General features: G+C 36.4%; 2 long non-coding RNA genes across 4 annotated transcripts in view; one reads left to right on the top strand and one right to left on the bottom strand.

Annotated features, from left to right (window-relative positions):
- Positions 1–15,624, top strand: part of LOC121076824 — a 93,552-nt gene that overhangs the window by 61,379 nt on the left and 16,549 nt on the right. For 2 of the 3 annotated variants that reach the window (XR_005823737.1, XR_005823738.1), the window contains exons 7-8: positions 3,237–3,297; positions 15,588–15,624. The exon at positions 15,588–15,624 is cut by the window's right edge and continues 25 nt beyond it. This is a non-coding gene — a long non-coding RNA (uncharacterized LOC121076824). Of the gene's footprint in view, positions 1–3,236; positions 3,298–9,646; positions 10,156–15,587 lie in introns of those variants that run through there. The other variant, XR_005823739.1, reaches the window with a different exon arrangement.
- LOC121076825 overlaps positions 13,439–15,624 on the bottom strand; it is a 2,473-nt gene continuing 287 nt past the window's right edge. Inside the window, exon 3 of the long non-coding RNA XR_005823740.1 lies at positions 13,439–15,041. This is a non-coding gene — a long non-coding RNA (uncharacterized LOC121076825). The remainder of the gene's footprint in view (positions 15,042–15,624) is intronic.

Raw genomic sequence — 15,624 nt, 5'->3', positions numbered from 1 at the left:
GATGCATTTTATAACATGTCTTACAATAAGTTATTAAAGGATGTAGTGGCACCAACTAATCATTTCATAAACATGAATAAACCATTTATACAGGGCACCTTAATTTAAAGTGCTTGTAGAAACTTGCATAAAATGTTTTGAACAGCTGACATGCAGTATTGGTTCTTCTTGTAGTGCCAAAGTGGTGTCATGTCTTGGTAATAAGTAAGAGTCTTCTGTGGAGCTGGAGCATTATTGCTTCCAGTGATAGAGCTGGGAACTGCACAATTCCAAACACAAAATGCTGGAAATTGCTTTCAAAAGAGAATATGAGGATATGAGAATATGACCACTAATATGGAAACATCTTATTGTTCTTTACAGACATAAGAAAAAAGGAAGAAAATATCTATTTGCTTTTAACATTAATCCAACCTGCATGTAAGAAAATGTTGCTCAGAAATAATGTATATATTTAACACCTTGTCAAGCACTTAAAGATTATTGTGCATGGTAATCAAAATTCAGTCACCGAATAAATATTCTTTATATGCCAAAGAGGAAATATTTATACTATCAAAATATAACTCTGAGACATGTAGGTAAATATTAAGAAATACATTTGTACATTAATACTAAAGTCATTCTAAAAATCAGAAAAAGATGTCAAGTAATTAAAAATCATGTGAAAAACACTGCTGCAATTCTTACTGTTAGCTATGATTTACTAGGAGCATTTAAAGAAATGCTAAAAAAAAAGTCATACTTTATTCCCCTCCCCCTTCAGATATAGATATTATTTGACCTATTGCTTTTAAAAAAGAATGGCTTAAAAAAAAAGCACTCTTTACATGACAAAATTCAAAGACAAAGGAGAGAATGCAAATCATTTCTATATTACATATATGTTGCTCCATTTGGCAAAATCAAATTAGATCTTTTCATCTCCATACTGTAGAACAAAAACAGAGCAATATTATGAAATTTTGCAAGGCTTTATTTCTATGCGTCTTTTGTGTCCAGTCTTTTAAACTCAGGTTTTTCTGCCTTTTTTACTGACAAGCCCACAATTTTCAGAAAAGAAAGCTAGCATTAATTAAGACAGTGCCAGCTGTAATTTTCTTGGGAAGTAAATTTCTGCACAACTAAAGGTTACAGAGACCTTTTCACTGTCAAAATTTACTACAGCCTGTGAATGTTAATGTTTCTAATGAAGACATGTTCTCTGTCCCTGAACTTAAAAGTACCCTGAGAAGAAGGCAAAGAGAAAAAAAAACTCTATTTGACAAATGTATCTGGAGTCTGTGCATTAATGCAGGGTTATGCCTGCTGGTGCATATTGTAATTATAGTGTTTGGATAGCCTTGTTTTCTAAACAAGGAATATTGCTATAAATTGGCAATTTTGCATGAAGAGTAGGCTTGTAGTAGGTACCTTATGTTACATATAAGACAGTGGTATAATAAGCATTTAACCCATTAGACTTAGGGATATTCTCAGCTAAGACTGGAGCTGTAATACAGAATGTGGAATGAAAGGGTACTTTTCAGGCTTTACATGCATGCAGCAGCAGAACACATTCATTATTTGTACTCCTAATGATAATTTTTCTCTCCATGTTAACTGAAATCAGCTGCTTCCAAAGAGAAGTAACTAGCTTTACTTTTCTACTTGTTTGAAATTGAGTATATAGTAATTGACTGCATATAGTTGCATGGTTTCTGTTGTTCTGTGAATGTGCAATTTTGCCCCTATTCCCACAGTATTTAGTGCCATGTGAAGTGGTAAATTAAAAACAACAACAACAACAAAATTTCTACATTACGGAAAATATGTTATTCTTTAATTTTCGCTGCCATGTATTTTATGGGATTTTTTTTATATATTCTTGTTAGTTTTTATTCTAAAGGAGAATGATTCAAAAAAAATACATGCTTGTTTTGTGTGTGATTTTCTCAAAACAAAACCAACCTGCTGCTATATGAAATTACTCCTGATTGCCAGTGCAGCATCCTGGTCCATGCAAAGGCAGACAGACAGACTTTGTAACATTTTAGAAATAGATCCAAATGATATGCTGATCATAGCCACGTTTAATATGGAGTTGTTTTAAAAATGGGACGTTAGATTGCAAACTGAGCAATTTTTTTTTCTGCATTACATAGATTTCCTTTCTTTTCTTCTCTCCTCCGATTCCAATACCCACCATACCCTCAATTTCCAAGACTTTAAGAGCCTGGCTTCTCAAGAATCAGAGCTGAATGGCCAGAAATGAGCCAGCCTGTATTTCTTAGAAGGCAGTAAGTATCACATGATTGCAAGTGGCTATAGCAATTCTATCCAAAGAGCAATGGAACGTCAGATATGTTTGTGTCAGCCTTTGCAGCAGTGGCAGAGCCTCGAAGTAGGTAGTGGAGTGTTTTTGCCATGCTGTTGATTTATGTATCAGCTGCATTGATGAGGGTTGGCTTCTCATTCTGCCCATCAGCATTAGGGAATAGGATGGAGCACTGGGACAAAAACGTGGGAAATCAATGTCTGTGTAAATATCTATATGGACACTAGGATAATCTATTAAAAGCCATGACTATCCTATACCAATGGAGATATCAGATCTCATTACCCATCCAATCCCTTTTTGCAACATGTAAATTGGACTTCATTTTGACTCTCTCCCAGTCCAACACATGCACATTACTGCTGAACACCCCTTCAAGATATCTCAAAAGCATAAATTTCATGTCTTCATCGGTTTAATCTGCTACATGGTCAGTAGTTCAGAATAATTATTTAAGATCTGTTGGCTAATAAGTCAATATGCTAGGTACTGTAAGTCTAGATAGTAACTTGGTATGGCATAGTTAATAGTCTTAGAGCGCTGCAGAAACGATGCAATGCAGGTAGTCTGCTAACTGTAGGCAAAAGTCACTGTGAAGGAAAATTAAGCAAACAAACTTTTTTTTTTTTTTTTTTCCAGGGAAAAAGGCATGGCTTGGCAGCATAAAAAGCTATGTTTGTGCATAGCCTGGGATTGGAAGGTTTCTCCCAGGATATATGAGCTTTTATTTAGGGATTGCACATGGATTTTTACAGATTTTAGTTACACTCTGACAAATCACCAGAGACATTATTACTGCCTTTCAAAGACAACTTGTTTCAACTTAGTTTAAATCTGTTCCTAACTGACTTGTTCTAAGCCCAAATAGTCCCTGCTCAAGTGAAATAAGTAAAATCACCTATTTTCTACTTGGTTTCAGATCTGACCTTCAGTTAAAGCAGTGTAACTTGGTATGAAGACATGGCCTTAAACTTCCTACGGTGAGTAAACATAACTAAGCAAAATACGTAAGTGAGCGTTGCCATATGAAAATCATGTTTGGAAACATAAGCTGGAGGAAGTGCCATACAGACATGTTACTAAGGTAACAGATCCCTTTGTCAGTACATGTGCTGAGCAGCTATCCTGTGTCCTTTAAACTATTAATTCTTGACAGATTTTGAAGGAAGGTATGTTAGGATTCAGAAAAAAAATGTCACTAAAACTTAATAAGAAACAAGAGAACATTGAACTGTTATAAGTTATCTTAATTGTTCTGTGGTTTACTACGAAATACAGCAACATTGAGGCCTTGTTATTCATTCTCAGGTAGAAAGGACCTGCAGTGTCATTGTCTTCTCTTCAATTATTCATGCTGGTATGCTATTAAAAAAATAATAATAATTACTCTATTGATTAAGGCAGTATACCCCAACTGCTTTTCTGCTGAGTTTTTTTGGTAAGCAAAGAGAAATGTACTACTGAGATATGGTTAAAGACAGACAAGGATCTGAAGGTATTTAAATCTATAGATGAACTTTCCCTGTCTCTTTATTTTTCTCTCTCTCTCTGTGGTGTTTGTAAGATATCTTGGAGAGAGACAAACCATTTTACTTAAATTCATTTTATAATAATAGGGACACTATCATTTTAAGAGCAGAAAACCTGTTCTAAGAAAATCTCCTGTTGCGTTTTCTCTCAGATGTCCTCAAAAATAAAGAGGGCAAATCAAGAGAAGTAAAAAAAAAAATAGGAGCCATCAATATTAGTTTATTTTCTAGGGTTTTGTCTCATCACCTGAGTTGCCAAATGGCACAAAAGGCTGTTATAAAAAAAAAATAATAATCCTGGTTTCTTGGGGGCCAGAAATCTGCAGTAAGTGAACACAACATAGGCAGGAAAACCATTTAGAGCAAGGCCAACTGAATAAGCACAAAATTTTGAAATATGAAGAAGTGGTATAGAAGGTCAATGGAAAAGAGTATTCCTTTGGGCATATGGAAAGGGCACTATGGAGAAGTCAAAAAAAAATCACAATCCAAAAATCTTGAAGTAAATTGAAACTCAGGTGCCCTTTTTTAGTCATAATTCTGTTTGGTTCCTACGTAGTTCACCCCTTCAGCTCCCAACTCCTCTCATTCTTTCCTTCTTAGTCACATATGTAGTACTGGGAGAACAGCATGCTCAGATGTAAAATTTCTTTCAGGTACTTCTTTAGCAAACAATGCAGATAATCTCACTGCAGTACTTGCCTTGAAAGAACGTGGTTATATTCTGTCTTTCTTACATAGCTGAAATGCATTCAGTAGTGACTTCCTTCATGGTGAAGCAGAATTGGAGGCATGCTTAAGGTGGCAGTTAAATCTGAGGCTATCATCCACTTTATCAAATGATGACACCCAAGGGGAATCTATTGACTACTGTGATGACTGGACATAAAGACTCTAAAGTGTGATGACAGCAGAAGGCTAGATTGGAAGGCATTAGAAACAATATGCATACACACAAGGCTTCTTGGTTATTTTTCCCATCCAGAACACAAACTTGGTGGGATGGATGATTTTAGCTCCAATGAAAATAATTTGATAACAGATGAGCATACTAGAAATCCCGCTTAAAAAACAAACAAACAAAAACATGATAATTCCCCTAGTGATCTTCATTAGTTTTTTTTAATTTGAGAAGGAGGTACATCACAAAAGCATTGGCTAAGAAGACGAGAACATGATTCATAAATATGAAGGTGGGCAGTATATATTCCCTTGTGTATATATTCCACCCAGAATGAGTGTTTTATATGTGGTTCATAAAGAAAAATAATTGTTTTATCAGGTGCGTTCTTTGCATATGGCTGGGGTTAATATTCACCTTATTTAAAATAGAAGTTCAACTATTGGATCAGCATAATGGTAGCTTCCAAAACACACACTAAAAAAAGAAAGAAGTTGCTTTATTCACTAACATGACACAGTTACTCTCCTCTGCACGAGTGACATTTGAGTATTGATCAGTGTTCTGCAAAGTAGCTTGACATGCTTTTTGCAAGGTTCCTGGTGTGTGTAGTTTATTAGAAAAGATTTCTGAGTAACATGAATAAATTCCATATAGGTTTATGAATCATGTCCTTGGATCTGTTGAACCCAGAAAAATATCAGTAAGTTGGTTGTACATTAGTAGTGACAATCTCTGTTGCCTCAGATTGCCAGAGTTCAAGTTAGACCAGGCTGAAAAACTGGCATCCTGCCTCATGACTAGTTTCAGTCTTAAGAGATATATCAGCAAGTCTATGTAATGACCTAAGTTGTCTGTTTATAACAAAGTACCTCTTATTTGTTAAAGTTTTCTGAGACCCCCTGGTATTTAGGGAATAGCACTACCTATGAACTTGTCCTCAATAGAAGAACAAATATTATCAGATTCCAATTAAATGTTTTCTGAGCTTATTACAGGACTGTTCAGCAAAAATCAGGGAAGTTTCCATTAAAAGTTTTCTGGACTGTTTCAGCTATAGGAATGGACATACAGAAATGTAATATCCCTTGAGTGATCATAGTTTCCTAATACCATCTGAAGTTCCTTTTGGTAATGTGGACATCTGCTTCTCAGAAAATGCAGTCAAACTCTCAGAAAACCATATCTCCAGCCACTTGAGCACTACTTTAGCTGTTGCCAGTAAGCTGCAACATATCTTACTGAATGTCTATGAAAAACAGGTGGTGGGGAAGAGAGGAACCTATCACTGAGCACACAAAGGGAAAAGGAAGGCAGGCATCTGCATATGCAAGAAAAGATACTCACTTTCCAGGGGTTATCAGATCCTTTTTTGTTGTGACGGAGAGCATGTATCATACCTGTGTGCATGCAAGGGTTTAGGTTTTGAAAGCATTCTTACTTGTGCTGTGCTTAGGTTTTGTTCATATTTTCCTTTTGCCGCTGAAGTCTATTTTCTTGCAAGTAGATGTCATACAGAAAAGCAACTTTTTGCTTGCATATTTTTGCAAATCAATTGTCCTTTTCAAATAGTTTCAATATGGTTATGTACAGCAACATCGTTGACTACAGTATCTTGGTCATGGTTATTAGAATTTTTGGTTTTGTACTGTATTAAGTTTTTAATGCGCTATAGCTTTATTTTTTATTTCAACCTGTGAAGCATCCATTGTCATTTGACACTTGTACTTATTTGGTTAATTGCACCACTCAGTATTTTCCCTAACTAGCTCAGTGCTCAATTAAAAAATACTGGAAATTCTGTGACTTAAGCATGGATTTTATATCCTTTCTTAACACTCTTTTGATACTATTTCAGTTTTGAATGTGGTAGTCTTGGGAAATCCCTGGATTTTAGTAACAATAGGCAATAATAATATCTAGAAATGAATGCAGCTCCCTCTCCCTTGCTCAGTACTGGCATTTCTAAGATGCCTTTCCCAGTGATAAAACAGAAAAACCTGTGAAGACGGGCAAGTCTTCTTTTTCCTTTGCCTAGTAGAATTCCTAATTTGGAATCTCAAATTACCTGATGAGTCTGAGAGCTAAATACAATGAAAACAGTGGAAAAATATTGAGAGAAGTTTTCATTATGTCTGGAACATACTATATGGAGCTGCTGGCACTAAAACACAATATAGTTACTTACAAACCCAGCTTTAGTGCCAATAACAATGAATTGAATAACAAGATGAGAGCTTTTGGAAGGCTTGAGGTTAATTTTAGAGCATGTGGATTGTAAGCGAACTCAGAATTAGTTCTAGATTATCTTGTTGTTGCAGGAACTGACCTTAGTGGTCAGTGTTGCAAGTTAAAAGGGTGCATCTCAGTACAACAGATGGGTTCAAGTATTCTTTTCTGGAATGGGTATCAGGTGCTGGAACAATTTAGCTGTTTGCAGAGTTATTGTAATTTAAATTTAATCAGAGAGGATTGAAGTCTGCTCACAGAGGAAATGATGAGTTTCCAACTTTATGGATTTCTGCCCTCTAATTGTGATCATTCTTGTCATTTGAGTCTGGCTGCAGCATAAAGATATTAAATACTATGTGAATTTCCATTACTCAGATCTCAAGAATAATGTAAGAGATGCCTGGGAGGGATTAGCCTCCATCCTTTCCATAAAGGATGGTGAAGACATCAAACAAGGCTAGTTAGAGACAGGTAAATGAGTAGTTAAACAATGTAGTAGCCTCATTATGTAGTTGACCTATGGAGCTTGTTGTCAGATGATGGTGTGGATGCCAGAAGTTTATGTGGGCTTAAGGTGATGCTAGAAAAACATCTGGAATGGAAATCTAATGAGAGTTACAAAACAAGCATAATCCCATCTGTTTTACAAAGTCCTCTGAGCTTAAAATAGATGAAGGTTGGAAGAGCAGTAGAAGAGAATATCATATATGTTTGTCCAGTTCTTAAACCTCTTTAGGCATCTGCCTATTATGGCTTTTGGAAACCAGATCTGAGCTAGTTTAATCTTGGATCTGGCTCTGATAAGGGAGTTCTCATGAACACACTGCTGATAGTGATCTCTTCAATTACAAATAGTGGTTTAAAACCTTCTAGTCCTGTTGCCAGACTGAGATTGTATACACCCAGCTGGGATGATCTGCAAGTAGACCCTGCATTTTCTCTCTTTGGTGAGCTATTGGCTTTCAGTTTACATGGCTCTAGAAAAAGCAATATGAAGAACTCCTGTCCTTACTATGATCTGTTGCTCAGTGAGACACACCGAGGGGAGAATATGGCATCAACTCTACTATTCATGCCTTCGTTATTAGATCTAGTTCTAAATTCTGACTTACAAAGTCCCCTATTGTAAAGGAACTGGGATCAAGAACTTCTTTCTCTTCCAGAAGTCACTGTGGTATTTACAGTACTCAGTTAGAAGACTCCAGATTAACTGTCATGAGTTCATCAGAAGGGGAAATAGTCTTAGGAATGATCCAAGGAATGGGCCAAAGCCTGAGAAACATGCTTGCAGAGTCCTATCACTATATTTTTTAGGCTTCCCCGCATCTTTAACAAAACGTTTTCTTTTATTTTTCTTTGTTGGGAAATCTAAATGGGTGTTCTGGCCCAGAAGCCACAGATTAAACTTTAGAGGAAAAAGGAGACTTGCCTGTCTTCACTGGACTGATCCCAAGGTTTTTCTGTTTTATCACTGGGAAAGGCATCTTAGAAATGCCAGTACTGAGCAAGGGAGAGGGAGTTGCATTCATTTCTGGATATTATTACTAAAAAAAAAGACCTGAGAAAAACGTTTGCTTAAGATATTTACTGTAAATTATATTGTTAGTGTTCTGGAACAAATGGTCATTTAATAGTCATTTTGCTGGCAAAAATAAAAAGGCTGGACCCCACACCTGTTTAGCTGTAACCGACAAACAAAACAATCTTTCAAGTAGAGTAAAAACAAACCAAATGCCCTTGAATTTTCGAAGAAAATATTACTCCTCCATGTAGACATAGGACAACATAGTCTGTTTGCTGGGAAGCATACTTAGTAGCTAGCTACAAATCTCTTTGCTATGAGACTGAACGATTGTCATGCATTTTGTTCTCTTTGTCTCAGTTGATATTATCTATAGTACTATTCGGAGATAGAAAATTTGTGTCTGTCACTGTACCTGTCAGAAAGGAGCAATACCCTCTGGCAGCAACAGTCTGCTTTATGGAGTTTTATTAATATAATGAATGAAAGCCCAGTAGCATGCCTTGTAACACTTCTAAACTTTGGATTTTAAAAGGACTCATTATTAACAATGAAAAACAACTAGCAGCTTGGTTTATGTACACTTCGTTAAAAGCTTCACATATTTCTAAGAAGAGATTAATCTACAGTAATTTGTCATCAAATTCTGAGTGAATGTAATATAATCCATACAAACGCAGAATGTTCTGTAGGAAATTTGTAAATATAATGCAATCATGTGTTTGCATTTGTGACTCCTGAGTAGCTAGCAGCAGCTGTATAAACTTTTACTCTTGCACAGATGAGATGCATTGTGTGACTACAGCTGTGTATTGTTAATTGCATGTGATGCTTTCCTTGGCCACCATATATGTTAGTAACAGAAATGTGCACCAGTTGCTGTCCCTCTGACTCTCTGACTTTTTTTTCTTCCTCTTAACTTTTGCTCCCAAAAGGTCTGTAACATTTTATAAAAGGCCCTGACTACCTTGCGGCGTATTCTTTTTGAGCACTAAGCACAAACACATTCAATAAACTGTGCAGGAAATGTTTCTCATTTACTGCTTCCAGTAAAAGAAAAACTAAATAGCAAAAAGTACTGTACGTGTTTTCAAGGTCTTGAGATAATTTGTTTAATAAAAATTCACTTTTCTAATGTTTTATAGGCCCTGTATCTCCATGCCAACGACAGACATGATCCAAGTCTGTTGCAATCTGAGGGAAACTCCTGCTGGCTTCAGTGATTCAAGCCCAGTGGCTTTTCTGGGTCCTTCCATTTATACAATGTTAATTTCTTAGCTCACACAAACTTATTTGTCGAAGAAGACACAGCGTATATTCTTTCTTACAGCGGAGGGAGATTGCTGGGGTGAATACATTTGGATAATCTGATTGTTCTTTCTTTGGTTTGATCCATCTTAAAACATTACATTTGAGATTATTACTCTTCTCTATAGTGCCCGTAGCACTTGTGATGCTCTAACTTCTCATACTGCAGAAGTAGGACAGCTTTCTTGAAATGTAAGGGCACTCCAGAAAGCTGATGAATTAGTTGATGAGTCACTCAGGAAACAAGCATTTAGGGCCACACATGAGATGTCAATAGAAGTTCGAAAACACTAATATGAAATGGATAGGGACTGATTCTTTGTGAGTACACATGACAGTCATTATACTGAGTCCAATAAATTTCTATGCAATTGATTGTAACACTATATACTTATGTGTGTCTGTGTATTTACAACATAATTGTGCTGCTTATTTGGCCCCAGAATATTTTCCTATTTATTTGGATATTTCTGTCTTAGCAAAGAATATACATTTATAGCACTTCTATGTCTACGGTTTGTCCAGGAACTGTTCAAGTTTCCTGTTCTCTGCAGAGCTAAACTTAAGTTTCCCAATGTCCTGCAGCATGTGAATAATCAGCATAGACTTCATTTTTGAGTAGCTCCAATTAAACTTACCTGTTGGTACTGGTTCCTGCATTATTTTAATCAAGCACCAAAAGATGTCTTTCAAAAATGTCATTCTAGAAAAGTAGTTTTTCTCATATTGTTCAGTTGCATAAATTCAGTGTATTCTTTCTAACAATGCATCCCACACTTATTTATAAGAACATGTATTCTCCAACATGGTGAGAGAACTGTAAACAGCTTATATATTTTCTTGGTGGATCATCCAGGAAATGTCTAACCTTATTTCTTCTTATTAACAGCAAAATTTAGATGTGATACATACTTATCCTGGACAATTCATTATCATTGTTAGGTTATATTGATATGAGTGACTTAAGATATGGAAAGACTAAACTAGTTTGCTTAGTAAGCAGATGTTTAATTTGAAACAGAACGATATGACAGTCTACAAGTACTGTAAGAACTTCACAGCCCAGGTAAACTACATTGCAAAATTTCAGTCTGCCCCTATCCTTTCTACATTTTTAGTACCTTGCTAAGCATTCTTTTTTCTGCAAATAAATTAACTTCCAGAATCCTCCCAAGCAGCTTTGTTATTGTTGTTATTTTTTTCTACTGAGAGGCCACAATTCTGGATGAATACAGGTAGCTTCTACATATCTCTGAATGTGTCACAAAAACATTACCCTACCACAGAGATATATATCTAAGGAATTTTGTGTATTCTCTTGTCTCATACTGTTTTACTTCTACCTTCTTTTCCTTGTCTTCTTAGCACACTTAGCCCAGTACAAAGAAAAATGCTAATACTTTAATGACATTGTTTCAAAATCTATTTGCTTGGGTGAAATGAGTTTACACTGACAAATATGAGGGAGGTTACATACTGCCAGACTTATCCTTCTGACAGAGTCTTACTTGTATTGTGTGTGATGACTAATGCCAGGCCTTTAGTACTAGTGAATATATCTATATCCCATCTCTCAGTCTAATAACAGATCTTATCCCTTCTAGAAGATCTTCTTCTGGACAATCACTTTCTGAAATTTCTAACCTTTACTTTTACAAAAACTATAGTCTTGCTTATATTTTGAGTGGCAACATAACGTTGTTGAGCTAACCCAAAGATCTTGTATATTACTAACCTTATTGGAGGATTGCAGAATGCATAAGGGGAGCAGATGCAGTAGTCTCACTGAATACAGTCTCTGTACACTGCCCAAAGAAACGAGAGGGTGGAGTGTCATTATTCTTGGTGATCAAGGATGTGTTTGAAAGAAATTACAGCTGAGCTGAGGGTAATTTTTTTGCATGAGGTTTCTTAAAGGAGGCCTGAAGAGGAAGGCTGTGGAGTAGTGTTTGGAGATTTTTCTATGATTTTTCTCTGTATAGTTTTCATGTTGTATTACATACATAGCCTAAGTTCCTAAAACTAACACCAGTCCCTTTCAGAAGTTAAACAGTAGCCTACCTAGAAGGAATGCATTAATAGCCAATGTACATTAAGCAAAGACTGCACAATGCAAAACCCAGCCCACAGAAGAAAATAAATAGAAGACAGATCTCCCAAGACACTTTCCGGTTAGTTCAGACTTGCCAACTCTGCTCACAATCAGGGCCAAATAATGCTGCTTCTCCATCCTACTCTCTTCCCGATCAGAGAAGCTTTATAAACTTGAGCTCGTCTTTCCTTTTTTTTTATTTAAGTTTTCATCAAGCCTTGTTTCTGTGCTTCGTATGAGCAGATACCACGTTTTCCTTTCTATTCTTGCCAGAATTCTCACCCATTCCCTTCATAAATGTTACCTGAGCTACTTTTATTGTTCTCCTCTCTGAACTCTTTTCTGCTGCCCTTCTTTGAAACCCATTAAAAACATTCCTTTCTGCAGTCTGAACATATTTTTCATACGTATTGGAGTCTTCCTGATTTCTTGCCCTATCAGGCTCCAAATTCGAGATTCACCTTACACTGAGAGTTGTTCCAGCTTTCAGCTCAACTCAGCTGTACCCTCATTCGTACTCTTTGTTCCCCTAGTTCTCTTTGTTGTGCTGAACCTTCTTTCACTTGGTCAAACTTTATTTTTAAAGTTTCCCTTGTGAACCTGGTGAAGGATTGTAGATTCATTGCATATGGCCTCTCAGCTCACCCTTTCCAGATGCTAGGCTACTTCAACTTGTCCACATATGGTCTAGTAAATTTTTGGTGAGTAGGAATCATGCCGTCTTTTCTTTGTCTCTAAAGAGCAATGTCCTCTTTCAGTATGGCCTCATTTCTTCTCTCAGACACCTGGTCAGTAGAAGTTATATTAACCAGCTTTCTAAGGAATCGGGCTTTTGCATAAAGGGGAATTTCTGGGTAGTCTGAAAACAGTAATGTAGCTCCAGGAATTTCAATTTCCTCTCAGGCAGCTGATGTAAATTTCTGCAGCCCTTGAGCATGTTAAAAGTAGTGTCAAGTGCAAAAGTGATGCCTGTTTTGGACTGAACTTGATAAGGCATGAAAGTGCTTCAAAATTGTCGTTGTCTGTTTTTGTGGTCCTTCATCAACTCCTTCATACTTCAACTAGAGAGCTAATAGTATAACAGACAAACCAATCCAGAAATCGTTTGCAAAGCCTGTTTCAAGAATTGGGTAAATTGGACATCCTCTATGAAGCTCTCCTAAGCAGGTCTGGAAGGCACAAGTTGTAAGGCTGTCTCAAGTGTCCTTGAGTCTAGATTCATTGCCTGTGACTTCTCAGCTCTCCCTTTCCAGATGCTAAGTCTTATCAGCCCCTCTGTCTGCATGGCTTCTAGAACTGTCCTTTCTAGGACGGATGTAAACCTATACTGAGTTCAGCAAGCCTTGACCTCTGGCTAAACTTGCGTCTGCAATGAGTCAAAACTGACCAGAGTTATCCTTCTAAGCAGTCTTTGCAGCAAGTATATATTTGGGCTACATTAAATACTGTTTAATGACAAAAACTTCTGCATTAGATGTCAAATGTTTTTAAATTATTTAATAATAATAGTGCCTTCTCTTTTTGTATTGCAGAAACAATGAATGTAAGAACATTAAAACAACTTCAGTCTCTAAATATTTTGAATTTCTTTACAAAGTCCATTCATAAAATAAAATATTTGTAATGAAAAACCGTATATTCCAGTATGGAAAAATTACATTTGAGTAGAGTCTTTCCGACAGACATTTTCGTTAGACACTTTTTCATACAAAATTCATCTTTTAATTCATACTCTCTCTTATTCTTTCTGCTTGAAATACATACAACTTGTGGGTCAGATCTTCAGACAAACAGCTACTGAATATGTCAACAATTTCATGTCTAACCTGCAAGCAAAGTTATTTTGAATACATATTGTTTCTTGTTTTTATTCAAGTTCATTGAAATTACACAGATGTTCTACCTATTTGACATGAAAATCTGACATCATATCATTGTGCTTACAGGAAATTTAGTTCTAGGTGAAACTTATTCATCAAAATTGTTTCTTCTAAAGGCTTTTGGTTTTGTTTTTCAGTATCTTCTTTCTACAGAAGTGAAGCCTATATTCTGTTTTCTTTGTGTTGTCCACAAACTTTAAAAAAATAAAATTAGAAATTCGCTTGAAGTGATGGTGTCTCCAAATGCTCTCATGGAGTGAGTTTTTCAGTTTAGAGCATTGTCTCTGGAGAAACCAAAGCAGCTCCAGAAACTGTTGGACAGTCAAAAGGTATGACTGTGAGAATTCACTGTGTCAGTGCAGGAGAGGGAGAGTTCATTCTTCTGTTTTTTTTGAGAATTGCTGAGTCTGAAGAAAATTACTAGATAGCGCAAACGGGTGAAAAGAGATAAATCTATAAATATATGAGAACCATACCTGTAAGCATCTACTTGAGATACCAGTTAAATGTAGTGGGAAAGTTTTTATGTTCATATACATTTTTCTTTAGAATACAGTATGCCTGCGTACATCTAACAATTTAGTCCAGTACAGACCATTAATGTTTCATACCTTTTCTCTGTCACAATGATGAAATTGAATCTGATTGCATAGAGAAGTACCTTAGCTATTCAAAAAAAAAAAAAAAAAAAAACTATGCTTTTTACTTCCCACCCCTTAAATCTCCTTAGTAGTCCTTTTGGTAACACTGTGGTAACTTTTTTGTTTTTCTTCTGTATGCATTGATAAATTGGACTCTCTGGGCCATCATCTTTAAATCAGTTGCCTGTATCAGGAGTCTGTGATTATTTTGTTTCTTCTTCAAATCCCATCATTCTCTGCCTGGATAGAGCTGGTGGATGTTGTGATGGGGAGTCCATCCTCACCTTACCTGTAACCACAGGTTGCTGCATCCTCTAGTCTTAAACTTTGATGCTAATAAGCAAGGCAGAACAGAGCTGTTACCCTGTCTTCTGTGGCTCTTAAGAGAGCAGGGTTTTTTGGGGGTTTGTCACAGTTTTGGAAGAGGTGGGAACAGGAAAATATCCATGTTTAAGTCATCTGTTGAATTTTAGGCTCTAAGTTATTGATAGAACACCCTTCCCCTTCATTGTCTCTTCTCCAAACACTTGTCAATCGATAGGGCTCTTTAACAGTAAGACCGCCTACTCTGTAGTCACACAGCATGCTCCTAGATGAGTTTGATGTCAGGTAATCATTGCTGTATATAGTAATAAATGATGTGTTTACATAACGAAATTCCCCTGGCCTTTGATATATTCAGACATTATCAAAGTGGTGCAATGGCATTTTGTACAACAGAAACAATAGGAAAGTACAGAACTATGCAAACTGAGCAAAAGCAGGCTGAGGCCAAATGCACATTGCACTGCAATTATGTTATTTGCCCTAAGGGCAAGAATCACAGTTGAAGTAAGTTAATATCAGTACCCTTGTGAAGTCCCTAGGGACCAATTCTCATCCCTGATGTCCTTGATGGACATGGCACTTACTTGAGAAATCACTGGAAATCACTCTAATTGTACCTGTTAATATGGATAAGGAGCCTGAGTGGTAGTTCCATTTAAATTTTGGGAACAAATTATATTGTTGTTTAATATGGTTTGCCTTCTGTAGGGCTGTCTCAAACAGCTGATTTAATTTGCCCCTATAGGCTTCCTCTTCTGTGTGGTTTTGCTCTTCTCATATGACTTACCAGTCTTCCCTTACTTTCGTTTTTTTTTTTTTTTCTTAATTTTTACAATAGCCTTGCACTAGTCCAAGAGGAGTCCAGGAGACCATGT

The sequence above is a fragment of the Cygnus olor genome, chromosome 12 (genome assembly GCF_009769625.2).
Source record: "Cygnus olor isolate bCygOlo1 chromosome 12, bCygOlo1.pri.v2, whole genome shotgun sequence".
Classification (NCBI taxonomy): Eukaryota; Metazoa; Chordata; class Aves; order Anseriformes; family Anatidae; genus Cygnus; species Cygnus olor.
This window is presented reverse-complemented; position numbering and strand designations above follow the sequence as displayed.